The sequence below is a fragment of the Varanus komodoensis genome, unplaced genomic scaffold (genome assembly GCF_004798865.1).
Source record: "Varanus komodoensis strain SLA01 unplaced genomic scaffold, ASM479886v1 scaffold15, whole genome shotgun sequence".
NCBI lineage: Eukaryota > Metazoa > Chordata > Lepidosauria > Squamata > Varanidae > Varanus > Varanus komodoensis.
The window spans coordinates 13,751,249-13,765,608 of NW_025335440.1; the positions used below are offsets into that span (position 1 = coordinate 13,751,249).

At 47.8% G+C, this 14,360-nt stretch overlaps 1 protein-coding gene across 1 annotated transcript in view; it reads right to left on the reverse strand.

The window, feature by feature from the left end:
* PTPRN2 (protein tyrosine phosphatase receptor type N2) overlaps positions 1–14,360 on the reverse strand; it is a 548,843-nt gene that overhangs the window by 120,813 nt on the left and 413,670 nt on the right. The window lies entirely within an intron of this gene.

Below are 14,360 nucleotides of genomic sequence, written 5' to 3' on the forward strand. Positions count from 1 at the left end.
CTCGGCCTCCTCCGCCGAAGCACCGCGCGCTGCCCGGGTGCCACGGGCAGGCCGTGGGGCCGGTCACGGCGGCGCGGTCGCGGGCGGCCCGCGTGCGGACGGGCAGGTCGCGGAGGCGCGCTGGCGGGACGGGGGTCCTACAACTCCCAGCATTCCCCGGCCAGCCCGGGCAGCCTGAGCAATGCTGGGAGTTGTAGGCGCCGCCTCGGCCCGCGCGCACGGGACGGTGTCCCGGGAAGGCGCTGCCCGCTGCGGTTCCAAGCCCTTCCGCGCAGGAAAGGCCCCGCATCTGCGGGCACGCCGCGCCGCCCCCGGCGCCGCCCACCTCCCGCCGCCGCCCAGGTGCCCGCGCCTTCCCCTCCGGCTCCTCTTCTTCGGCGCCTCGGAAGCGCTCCAGCTAGACCCGCCCGCGCCACGAGCGGCCCCGGTCGGCGGCGCCGTCACGGGCCCGCCTCACGGGTCGAGGTCGTAGGAAAGCTCCCCTCCGCGGCGAAAGGCCAGGGCTGCCCCTTGGGGAGCAGGCGAGCAAAGCAGCCCGGGCTGCCCGCGGGAGCCTCCGCAACGCCGGGCCCAGGCTTCCCCATTAGCATCTCCCTGAAAGCCGCCCCTCGCCGAGGAGAGGTCTCCATCTGCATCTAAATAGGGGCACTTGAAGGATGGTCTTGCCCCGTCCGGCAGGCCAGCCTCGTCCGCCCCCTCGGCCCCCCACTCCCCAGGCTGGCCCGCGCAACAATAAAGGGGCCTGCGATGCCCCACGAAGGCCGTGAGACAGGAGGAGCGGGCGCTTCACTATCAAAGCGTGCTGAGGGAGCCCCCCAGACGCCCCCAGCCAGGCAGGGGCGTCGAGGACACGCACGGCCACTCCTTCGGCCGCCCCAGCCAGAGCGCCGGGGCCGCGACCCTGCGTGAATGCCCCGAGAGGGCCGCTTCTCCCCTGCACTTGCTCGCAGCGCCGGCCTCGAAAGGGAAGCGGTACCCGCCGCACTGCACTCAAGAACTCGCCCGATTTTCTCTGCGGGGGCCTGTCTGAAGAATGGGCCTCTCAGATCGGACGGAGGATCGCCCAATTTTAACACCCGACACACTCGATACACTCGCGCTCCCCTCGCCCCGTCCCCGCCATGGATCAACCCCAATTATGGTAGTCTTTCCGGAACCGCAAATCCAAGGTTAGACCCTTATACTCACGATCCTGGGAGTAAACCTCACTGAACTGAATAGGACTTGCTTCTGAGTAGACGTATAAAAGGTTGCAGCGTCAGTGCCTTTTCTCGTTGTTGCAGTGGTCAGCTTTGAAGCTGAAGGTGCACCATGTAATTAGGAGAAAGCCTCGCGGAGACCCCACTGCTACATAAACCTGCACAGGACATGGTGCGCAAACCCGTCCTGAGCAGAGAAGCCATGCTGAAAAAAGCCAGGCTGACGGCCCGCCACGCCCATGCCCGTGTTTACTTAGAAATCATTCCATGAAGTTCAAAGGTGTTTATTCCCAAAAACGTCTGCCTAATTTTGCCGCCTAAATATGATATGGATCGGGCTGTGAATTGATTGGTACAACGTTCGGAAGATACGCGCCCATGAATGCAACATAAAAATGTCATATAGAAAGATCCACTCCATTAATATTTGGAAATATGTACGGGGAAGCCGTCTAAGATACGTTTGGTTGTTGAGCTTATTCTTGTCATCGGTGCAGAAACTAAAACAAATCGTCGTCAAACAGGAATGACTCACTTCGTCTTGTCCGCAGTAGAGAGAATTTTAAAGCCCAGGCCACCCAACAACACGCTGGGGGTTTTCCCGCTGGGCCTCAATTTCTCGTCTATAAAATGGGAACACTAATGTCCTGTATCACGGAGTTGTTCTCCACGTTGGAAAGTAGTATGTGCTACACTTGGGAAAACGGCCCTCTTGAATCTATAGTGCGCCTTTTGTGGGCCTGCCTTGCACAAGCCTCACTTCACAGTTTTGCTCGGAAAGCAGTAATCAAAAAGGATGACGAATTCGCCAGGCACAGAAATGTTAAGCGCAGGCACTTTAATTCTTACATCTGACAGCACGTTATTAAACATAGAAGGCAGACAAGCGCGCGTGTGTTTAAAATCACTTTCAGTTTACCTACGGATTTGGAGTTTGGGTTGCTGTTGTTTGTAAATAGGTTTAATTTGCATAACAATTTTCCTCCCTACAAACTGGACTGCCGATCTGAATGGGGTTTCAAATTGCTTTACAAATTGGCTGTTCATTGTTGAAAAATGAAGATCCCGGAAGCCATTCCAGCAGGGCCCGGGGGTGTGCAGCACCCCCTCCCTCCGCTTCCTGGAAGCGCACTTGGCGGAGCGCGGAGCGCCGGCCCCGCGCGCGCCTTCGCCTCCCGACTTGGCCGGCGCTCCAGCCGGGGCGCCGCGGGGGGCGGGGGCGGGAAGGCAGCCGCGGCTCCGGGCCCGGGCCCGGGCCCGCCGCGCGGAGCTCCCGCGTCAGGGACGGAGAGGAGGCACCCAGGTTCCCCACCGGCCGGGCTGTCCCAGGATGGGGAGCACGCGGGGCCCCCCGTGACGGCGGCGAGGAAGCTTTCGGAGGGCCGCTTGGAGACCGACCCAGTGCGCGCTCTGGCTGGGAAACTCCGCGCGACGCGTGGGGCGAGGGATCGGCGCGTCTTCCCCTTTTCAAGCAGTCCATGACCACGTCTCTCCACGTCGCTGTCCCCGGGGGGGGGGGGGGAGGCGCGCGTCCTACTCGCGGTACGCGTCTTAACCTTAAGATTATACGGCCTTGCCTTTCCCCTCACGCCTTTATGCACGACGCCACCACTAGACAAGCGTAGGAAGCCAAACTTCAATTTTAAAACCCCGCGTTTCTAGTCCTCATGGGCGCAAGAGAAAACAAAAACAAAATAAAAAATCCAGGATGGAAAAATGTGAGCCGCACATGGAGGGGGGCAGGAGACAATTTTGCTACCGATATGCGCCTTCCACGCTGGGGAAAGTCGCAGGCAGAAGGAAGGGCAAATGTGAGCAGGATCGATTCCGGGAAGGAAGCCTCAGCCTCGAATTTCCAGGGCTGAGCAGGGCCGTCATGGGCAGGGCGTTCTGGAGGGCCTTTCACACACAGGCGCAGCCGAAGTCGGAGGCGACTCGACGCCTCTGAGGCAGAAAACGGGGAAGCCAGGAAGACCCCACGGCTGGCAAGACCCCTCTCGCTCCGTCCGAGGCCCCTGATCAAGGGTCGTGTCCCCCCCACCCCGTGCAGGGAGGTGCTGCCGTCTTCCCGCCGCTTTAATCCTGCTCTTCCGTGCCTGGTTCAACAGATGCGGGATTCAGCACCCGCTTTTGTTTGTCCTGGGCTAAACTGCGGGGCCCAATGTGGCTTCACAGACCACAACGCACACATGGCGGGCGCGTTTCACAGGCGCGGTTCTGTCGTTGGAGAAATCTGCACGCTTGCGTGTCACACTGAGCCCTTGTTCACTATGCAGCAAACTGGAAAAGACGACGCACGGCGCGTGTCTGAACAGAAAGGCTGCTTTTCGTTCCTACGGAGGACAGCGATCTTCCCAGCTCGAGCATTCATTTCTATCTCACAAATATCCAAGGGAAATGTAATAGTTAGGGAGTCCTCTCCTAGAATCCCTCCGCTAAGGCAAATTTAATGCGGGTGCAATCCTGATCGATGTGTTCTTCCCACATCCCCCTTCCTGCATGCACACTGACTTCCCACATGCTGGAACAAGTGACATCAACTGGTCCTGCTCCGAAGTTCAGTAATACCTGAGCAAACGAATTGGTTCAGGGACGCGCCTTGAGGCGCTCACACCAGTTTGCACCTTCCACAACCCAGAGGGAAGATTTAATTTCCCCAGAAAGGCATGTCCAGGAGTTCCTGCGAAACTCCCATCAGAACACCGAAAGGCACCGAGGTGCACTTTTCGGAGTTTTGAAGGACCTGGAGTGTCCCGCTGTCAAGGTGAATGATTTCAAATAAGTGGTACTGCAGGGAGCATTCTCAAAACTGCTTAACACGGATACCCCAGCCCTTAAAGCACTGTTGTTCTCACGGTCAGCCCGGTTAGTGTGGCAAACAGACCAAGAGGGGCTTTTATCAGCATGCATGATCTTTCTTTTGGTAGGCACACCTTGGCACTTCTGCAGGATGAGCTGGTGAGGCATGTAACCAGCCTAAATGTTTGGGGTGAGGATGCCAAAAAAGGTGCAGTTCATCTGGTTTGCAAGCCTTTCAATGATGTTCTTTAAAATTTATTTGTGTATATATGGGTCAGAGCTCCCCAGCCAATCCCTGGTACACGCCCAGGAATCTTCCTGGAGCCCCCAGAAGAGCCGTACTGTAGCATAAACTCAGGCCGTAAGAAATGTTGACCTATGAATCGTGGGTGCAAGTCTAATACAAAAGTGTGTTGGAGTCCTGAGGAGATGCACAAAACTTGTTTTTTTGCAATAAGGTCTTCTGCCTTGGGGAGTGGGCAGGATTTGAATATAAACCAAATCAATTCACTACTATCTCTAAGTCAGACTTCAAGTTTAAATGGCTTCAGATGAGCTGCGAAGGGAAAAAGGAGGCTCAAGCAAGAGGTCAGAAGCAACCCTCCACTTGTCAGGTTAAGGAATCAAAGGGAATATTTTCCAGCAATATTCCAGCATGATTTGTTTTTCCATCTCTGGAAAAAAATGTTAGAACTAAAATAAGGAGTAGTGTTCAGAGTATGTCTCTTGTACCAAAAAAAGGGTCATGCATTTTAATAAGGAATGAGTCAGACCAGTTTTTAAAGTTTAATTTCCAATTCCAAATCAGACATCCTCTCAAATCCTTCTGTCCTAACAGCACAGGGGAATGTGCATGTGTGGGGAGGGGGGTATCCCTTAACCCGGGAGCTCTCTGTAATCTCTCATTTTGCCTAAGCCTCCCCCACCCCTCCACCTCAAATGCCTCTCTTGGATCCAACAATCAGTTCTCAGCCCGGAACTGAATCCAGGGTTAATTAGAGGCGCCCTGTCAGACTTGACTTGAAATCAGGAGGAGGGAAAAATGTTTAAATATGTATGAATTTGACATTTACAGTCGGATGTCATTTAAAGCACAACACCACCACCCTTCATCTGTGGCTGGGGCTGGGCTGATGATGAGGTTGGAGGAGGGACAATGGCTGCCTTATCGCAAGAGGACTAGCAGTTTTGTTCTGCTTTCTAAGTTTAAGGCCTACCAAATACACAGATTAGTGATGCTACTTCTGGAACAAGGGCAGAAAACAAGAGTCTGAGGAATACTTGGAATATCAATAAATGTTTATTTTCAGGTATCTCTGCCTTTTCAAGTAAACACTCCTAGCTTTAATTAGGCTGAGACTGTCAACTATGGGCTCTAATATACTATACTGCCTTAATCCCATAATGTCAATACAGATGAGAACAGTGATATGAATTCTACCCTACAACAAACTGTGGCTTGCATGTCAGGCCAAACTACTATTTCACTTTGGGCCGTAGCTTTGAGAGAAGTAGTCATCAATTTAGCAGCATCTGAAAACGTCAGAATTCACCCTCCTACAGACACACCCTTCATTGCTCTCCTTCAAGAAATGCTTCCAAGGTTGAGTTTCATACAGGTAGGTCTCCAGGAACCTCCAAAATTAAAGCGTTAATATAATTAAACAAGATGTGATATTTTCAATTTCCTAGAGGATGTGGTCAGACAGTCATCTTTCATGCACTTCCTTGGGAGTAAACTGAAGTGACTTTGAAGGAGTTTTCTTCAGAGGAAGCGTGTGGATGCCTGTAACCTCAGCTAGATCTGAGAGGGCAGGCAGAGATGACATTCTAAATCAACAAATGTTTGTAAACACTTAATGCAGACTTCCATGTAGACAAGTGAGTGAACCTGATACTGAAACTGCTCTGGAGCAACTGATATAGATACTACTCTAACAGAGATAGTACCTGGTAGCCTGTCGATCCTATTCTTGGCTTATAAATATCAGTCTTAAACAACAATTCCATTTTCTCCTCCTTTAAAATGCATTTTGCAGTTTTAAAGCAAACTTTATTAATGGAAATGTTATTCAGCTAAGGATGTGAAAATGTAAGTCTCCAAACTTCAAAAGCTATTGCTAGGTTGAGATAAGGACACACTTGGCTGGCAGTTGTAGCAGTCAGCCTTTCTACTTTTCTGAAGAAAAATGCATTTCCATTTTTTTTTCAAAAATAACTTGGCAGTATTATTTAGTTGCACATATTGCATCAGAGGGTTCCCCCCCTGCCATATTTAAAAATAATTCTCTGTTGGTCATACATCGCAATAGATGTGAACACAAATAACGTGAACCAAATATCTCAGTACGCAGAGATATAAAACTTTAGAATATGATTTATCTTAAAATATGATAAATTTTTGAAAAACCTTAATGCTATTTTTAATTGAGAATACACTCCAGAACCTAATAAATGGGAGAAGTCAGGCAGAAATAATCATGTATTAATTCTCTACATTACAAAATCTTTTCAGAAGCTATTATCAGAGCAAGAGGCATTGTGGTTGAGATTCAGGGTGGGAGAAATCCTTTGTGCAACTGAAAGCTATTGTTCCTCTGTGCTGATGAAATTGTACTTGCAAATCTGCCATTCAAGGAGGCCAAAAAAGAAAGGGGGGCTAGTCCCAAACAGAAGAAAAGGAATGACAAGAAAATAATTATTCTTGACTATAAACTAGCATTAATATACATTTGGCCCCAGCAGGAGTTTACACACACACACACACACACACACACACACACACACTGCAAACCAACATTAAGGTATACAAATGCAACTATTATCTATAGTATTACTATTATTAATAATAATGCAATATCTAACCTCATTTTTCAGGAGAACTTCATTGAGCTTTCTATCATGTAAATATTAAGATGATATTTTCGATTGGGCTAAAAGGAAAACACCTGCATTTTAAATTAACAGTTATCGTTAAGTGAAGTGTGGAAGACAACATTTTCTTAATTTAAGTGCAGGATAATTTTTTTAGACAAGTTGTCTACTTTTTTAGTTGCTTATTTGCTTTTTAAGAAGAATATCTGTAAACATGTCCTTACTATACATGTGAATCCTTATCATTTTAGTTTTTTAGAATGACCAATCCTAAACACATATTTATAGAAGTAAATTAACCTATTAGCCTCAATGGAATGCACCTCCAAGTAAGTTTGCTAAGGATCACATTAGGCCATCTGGATTGATACCCAAGTAAACAGGTTCAGTATGCAACAGAAAATAACAAGGCCTGATGGTATAGATATGGCTTAGATATAGAAGTGTTCATTTACTGACTGCCACATTTTCTACCACAAAACAAGAAGTATAGAAATCTCAGATGAGGTTCTTTAAGATTAGTAAGAGGTTTGGATGAACAGAGGGACAGATTTTCAGCCCTCTGTCCTCCATCATCTCCTTGGATGTTGCTTCAAAATTACTGTTAGTAGATGTCAGTTCATCACCTAAAACAAGGTCAATTTAATTCTTCTACTTGGTAAGAGAAGGTGGGGAAGACTGTAGTCAGATGGGAAGGTACTTTCCCCTTCTTTGAGACTCTATCGAGAGGCTGGAAAGATTAGACAAAATTGACACACACAAAAGGCAGATGGATTTCTGGGAACTCCAGCTTATTCAAATCACTGAGAAAGGTCATGGTGAGAACCACAGACCTATTCATCTGAAGGGGCACAATGATCCTTCCTCAACCTTCAACCCCACAAAGCAGGGTGGAGGAGGGTTCTCTATACCTTTTAGAAGGATTAATATCCCACAACAATGAAGGACTTGAATCCAAGGATTCAACTAAGTTTCAAAGATACCAGTGTCAATGGGAGATACTTCCCTCTTGTTTCCTAAAGGTAAATAAAGTGCTGTTTTATTATTTAACAAGAAAAAGGGATGAGGATGGGATGTACCTACATACCATCTTTTTTTTTTTTTGGTAAGAATCTGTATCTTGTTATGTAATGATAAACTAAAAGGTTAATAGTAGTCCAAAGCTTTAAAATAAATTTGGGACTGGAGGTGCATGCATATTCACCTCTTTATAATTTTATCCATATGAAATTCTGAGGCCTTCTGGACAGGAATGAAAAAGAATAGGGATGTATAAAATGTAAGTTTATCTGGTGTATAAGAGTACACTTATACAAACTGATTCACAAATAACTTAAGGAACCTGTATTTCATATGAAGTTATTTTGTTTTACTAGGTTTCAATCAAATTCTAAATTAGTGTGTGGCTTAAACTGCTTGCATACACTTTTAATGCATGAACTGCTAATTGCTGAAATATAAATAAAGGAAGCTACAAATCTTTCTCCCCATCATATACATGTATGTAAGCATTTGCTTGTGTATACATGCACACACACACACACACGAACAGACACAAACACTAGACTTATACTTTACTATGCATGTGTAGTTTTTGTGTGCTTTTATAACACTTGTATTTATTGTATACACATTGCATATATACACACTGATGAGATCAGTTTTCATGGTCTTCTGTCATCTTGTCAATATCCTGAGTAAGCCTTTACATTTCAGATCTCTATTGACAAATATTTATTAAGAAATATCTATTTACATTTTAATGCACCTGCTATATTTTGAGCTTCACATACAGCCATGCCAAAATATGCAAGATCGTATATTTAAAATTTTAAATAAACTGTAGCAAAATATGATGCCTGTCAGAACATTCAAGATTCCTAAATCAGGTATATTAGTGTGTGGTACGCTCCCAATATAATAAGCACATTACTATACATGGTAATCACAGGCATAGTTTGTCAGTGGTTCAGTGTACACATCTTTCAGATTAGAGAAATGCACTTGTTCTTAAGTCCTCAGTTTATTCCCAATGCATCAGCAGCTACATTTAAGAAGTATTGAGAGGATTATAAAAGGAAAACAGTATAGCCAAACTTTGCTTTCCATCTTGTGAGCGAATCACCGCAAGAATAGAGGAAAGTCTGCTAAACTAGCTACATCTCCCCATAGCTGTGAGCTTTGCTAAGAAATTACCAGAAGCAGATACAGTGGACTTGCTGAAAACTGCAAGGCTGAGGGGGTCAAACTCGGCCACCTAGCTGAGTGCAATCCTCCATGAAGAATAATATACAGAAGAAATCTATAGAACGACTGTAGATACTGAATGGGCATATAAATGTCACAAACTATAAAACTCCCAGAGAGGTTGCTTCAATGTCCCCCACAAGGAGTTACCAGCAGAGCTACAGACTGGAAGGAGGGAGAGAACCCTAAAGTCCCTGAAGTTAGCATTCTCTCCATTACTACAGGTAAAGGCACGAGCTTGGCACAGAAACTGCTGGTCCCACAACATGGAACACGGACACACGCGGAACCACACAATTCTGCCACCACCCAGGGCAAGACAGAGATGAGAAGTCGAACTGCTAATTGCAGTGAGAGAAACAAGTGCGTGACGCTGCACCTTCGGGTACCGAATTGTCAGGTAAGGCTGTGGGAGCAGCTTGTCTATCCCATCGCACACGCCCCCGCCGCCCCACCATAGTTTGCGAGGCGCAAATCCCAATAAACGGCTAGGAAGACACTCCCCAGAAAAGAGAAACGAGAACGAAGAGAAGGGGAAACAGAAAACGCAACCCGGGCAGATAGATTGTCCCAGTGAGCTCTAACCAGCTCAGAGATGGGAAAGGAGCAAGCAGCGTTTGCGCCTCCCGGTTCCCTTGGCAATATCGCTCAGCGCCGGCCATGTGCAAACACAGGCGCGATTGTGTCCATGCCTTCGGGGCGAGGAGGCGGCAAACTCTCGCCGCCCGCCCATCGCCCCCCCCCTCCGCCTGCGCTTCCCCGCCGCAGAGCAGCTGTCCTGGGCGGATGGTGCGCGGGTCCCGGCCCCAAGACAACGACCCAGTCACCCCCTCCCACCGCCAAGAGTTGTCTCGGATCAGGCCCGCTGGAGCGACTGCCTCCACTTCCACAAGAGCAGCAGAACCCCTGAGCATGCGCAGAGGGCCCACGCACCGCCTCTCATCCGGACAAGCGCCTCTCGCTCGGGGAACCAAGCCCCGCCGAGGGGGAGGAGCCGCCGAAGCGCACCCAGTCGAAGGAGGCCCGCCAAGCAGCTAGTCCGCGCCGCCGCCCGGGCAAGCGCTCGAGACGTCTTACCTGCCGCCATGCCTTCGCCTCCCCGAGGGCGCCCAATCCGCAGAGTCCGCTCCAGCGATCATCCTCCCGGCCCGCCAAACGTGGCCCCCTTCCCTTCGGCGCCCCGCGCGCCCGCTGCTTCCGGGCCCCGAGCCCGAACGACACAAAGGCGGGAGGCGGCGCTGCCGTCGCGGCGGCCGCTGGGCTCCCCTAGCCGCGTGGGCGCGGCCCGCCCCTCCCCGGAGCCCGCCGCCCGCCGCCGGCCTGCAGGGGCCCCGGCCGGGCGCCGCGGTGCAGCGGCCCATCGCGCGGCGCGCGCGGAAAACGCCCGTCCCAGCCACCCGGCTCGCCTCTGCCCCGCCTTTATATGCGCCCGCGCGCAGCCCCTGCCGTCGGCGGCAAAGCACATGGCCATCCACTGGTTGCTATAGCGATGCCTCCTCGCCACAGGTTGCTGACAGCAATTGGCTGGCGAGGCCTGGACTGCTCCGAACCCCCTCGCCGGTGCGAGAGGCTATGAATGGGCCTCGCCTTTGTCACTCATTTGTAAAAGCTGCTTGGGGTTGCGGCTGTCTCCACACGCACGCACGCACGCACGCACACACAGCCCCCCGGCTTGCGGGTTTTGTGCCACTCTCGCCAAATGGAAGCTGAAGGGCGAACAATGAAGGGAGCGCGTCTCGCCCTCTTTCCCCTCCCCGGGCTCAAACATCAATGACAACCTAAAAAAACCCCCTTACTATTTGCATGAAAATATAGCACCAAAAATGCCCGCGTCCTCTGTTCTTCTGACACGGACTTCTCCTCGAGGGGAAAGAATACTGAGAAGACATTCAAGCCTCTTCTTCTCTATGTAATGAACAGACGTGTTTCCACTTAAATAAAAGCTCTTCAAGTGTAGTTAAAGGGAAAAAAAGGTGGCGAGAAATACGGTAGCTACCACTGTGGTAAAATACGAGGGAGATCCTTGTGTTTTCAGAACTATTCAGTTGTTGAAGGGGAAACTCCACCTAATTTTATTAGTGTCTTGGGGGCTGTTAAATGATTGTAAAGTGCTAGACTAATTTCATTAGTGTTTGGAGAGCAATTAAATAACCAGCTAATATCACTATATAATTGATGTGGCAAAGATCCTAAACTAAGAGTCATCTTCTCCCTTTTCTTAGACCTGGACCCAGTCATACAACCCTTGTCTATTAAACTTACAATGTTATTTTATGGTAAAGCAAACCATTTGTTCATCTAGGTCACCCCTGTCCACCTGACAAGCAATGGTAGCTGAGCTTCTGTTACTTGCCACATGGGACCAATACAATTCCCTAATTTATCCATGGTGTACACTGAGGATGAAGAGATAGATAATTTAAATTCTATTGCAGTCCACTTGAGTTGCCACATGTTACTTACAAGCCACTGTTTGGCTTTTCCTTGGTTAACAGCTAGTAAAGTCCAGTGCAATGAATATTGCTTCGATCCCTGGAGACCACCTGCATTCAAGTTGGTGCTTAGGCATGGAGTGTGACCTTGAGCACGTCACTCTCTCGGCTTTTCTTCCATAAGAGAAGGTTGTTGGCGAGAGGTTCCTATTTCATCCCTCCTTCTCATACCTTTCAAAAGTTCCTGGTTGTGTCCCCGGTCTGAACCTAGTTTTTAAAACTCCCACAGTACCCTTGTATATTCTCACCAAGTGTTCCTGTACTTCTGAATTGTCCTCCAACTGTGTCTAATGCCTCCTGCAGAGCTTTGCAGTGTTCGCCAAGCTAACAATGCAGGGGGCTTTGCTCAGCTGCACTCTTCACTCTGATCCTGGAAATTGGACCCCCAAAGATCCTCATCTCCCCATACAGGAATGTTCCACAAATGTGGAAAGTTTGATGTCCCTCATTGTGCCTCTCCTTTCAAAGCATTTTGTGCCTGTCTTCATTTAAAGGAATTCTTGTTTTAGAATCTAGCACTGCTTATAGGTGTTGGCCTTTGCCAAAAAGAGAGAATAAGAATTGCACAGGATCTAACTGTCCAAAGGTCAGTTCTCACAAATGGTTAGATATATAGCATCGGTGTATTACTGAGACACAACACACATGAAGAATAAACCGCACTCCCATTTATCTGGTCATTCTGGGTGCCAGTATGCCACTAGGGGTGTGCAATTTGGTCTTTTTAATTTTAAGTCAAGATTGGCCCCACAATCATAATCAGTAGATTTCTGATTAATTCAGTTTCTTACTACTGATGTTGACATGTGATAGCTGGATAACATTAACTAGTATTAATTGTTTAGTAAGTACTCAGTTAAGTCCTTTCCCAGAAGATAATAGGGGGATATTAGTCCAGATATTAAGGTGGCATTTATGCACCCATCCTTCCTCAAGTGTAACGTTTCTACAACACACAATGATGCAGGAGTGAAGGAGGGAGGGTACAGATCTGCAGGTTAAGCCAAACATCTGTTTGCACAGTGCCTTTGAAAATCCCACAGCTGCAGCAAACAGGAGAAGAAAGGAAGAAAAGAAATGAACCCTGGAAAGGAGCTCTTGTCAGATGCAGATGACAAGTCTTTGGGAGGCCTCTTTAGTCTCTGGCACTCTTGAAGCCACCACATTCCCCTCCCGCCTCTCTCAGCTATTGTTTCCCCTCTTTGCTACGACAGCTGGAGATGGCAGGCTCAAGCACGGCAAAGTAAGCTGCTCCCTAACAAGCCCCTTCCTCCCCCTTCGGAGGCCCCCAGCTGCAGGAGGAAGCCGTGTGCTGCTCAGCCACCTCCCTATGACTCTGCCTCATCCTTCACCCAAGCGGCCTGTTGAATGTTCTTCCCCACCCCCACCTCAACAGGATTTTCTAATCTCTCCTCTGCATCTCCTAGAATAAATCACAAGGCTCCTGTTCCAATATTGCAGGCCATTTCATGATTGGGAAATGTAATCTTTTGTGAGAAAACATAGTTGGGGCGGAGTCTAATCAAGCTCAATGCAGAACTGTTATTTCTATAAAACCCAGTTGTGGTGTGATTTTTACTTTTTTGGACCCCCAAGCATCTTATATAGGTCTTCAGAATGGGAGAGCACATGCTTTCCACACAGAAGTTCCAGGTCCTGTCCCCAGCATCTGCTACCAATCAGGATGGACAATAATGGATCAAGACTCTGGCTCTATTTAAGGCAGCTCATAATTTCTGCTTGACAGATAAGCAACTGAAGATGTGAGATAGTTATTTTCTCCAAGGACGGAATCAGAAGATATGCTAAGTCCAAGTCTATATTTTCCATGGCACTATAATTCCAAAGTTAATTTGACAATCTAAACTAACAAACAATCTAAACTAAATGCTTAGGTCTGTGGTAGAGCACACCCTTTGCATGCAAAAGCTCTTAATCCTAGGAATCAACAGGTAGAGCTGGCCAAAGAACTCAGGACATCCAAGGCACTGGAGAGCTGCTGTCAGTCTGTGTAAACAATACTGAGCTAGATAGTCAGATGGTCTGACTCATTATGGAGAAGATTCCTGTGTTTCTACCTGCAAAAATTGTGGGGAAGACAGTTTCCAAGACAAGCTTGCTTTTCTATTTCCTCCAAGAACTCTCTTTCTCTTTGGCACATAATTCTCCCCTTTTATTCTGGATCAATTATTCCAAAAGAATTACCCCCACTAACCATTTTCCCTCCCATATACACAGATTAATTTAAAAACAAGAAGGTAAGTCCCTTTTGCCCATCTTTAGTAACTCTGAGTGTTAGTCCCAACTCCCCACACAGAATGCTCCCATCATTAATGAGCAACTAATCCCTATTAAGTTATTTGATTTCATTATATGTGTTTATATATTAAAATAAACAAAAACATAGTCACCGTGACTATATGCCTATTGCCTGTCACTCTGTAAGATCTTATGACTCTTATTGATTATGGAATGTTCACAGCCAATATTCAAATTCAAATTTAAGTATTTAGTTACTACATTTCTATACCACTATATATTCAAAGCTATCTCAGCAGTTAACTATACCTGTTAGTAATACTGCCAATCTATAAAAGTTCTTGGCTGATTAACTTGCCTACTTTTGTATCGTCAATTAAGTCATTAAAATTTTTAAAAAATGGTACAGGGGATATTTGGAAGTTACTGAAGAACATTTTTCCTCTGACTAAAAGCCCAGATAAACGATTTGAGCAAACCATTTAACAGC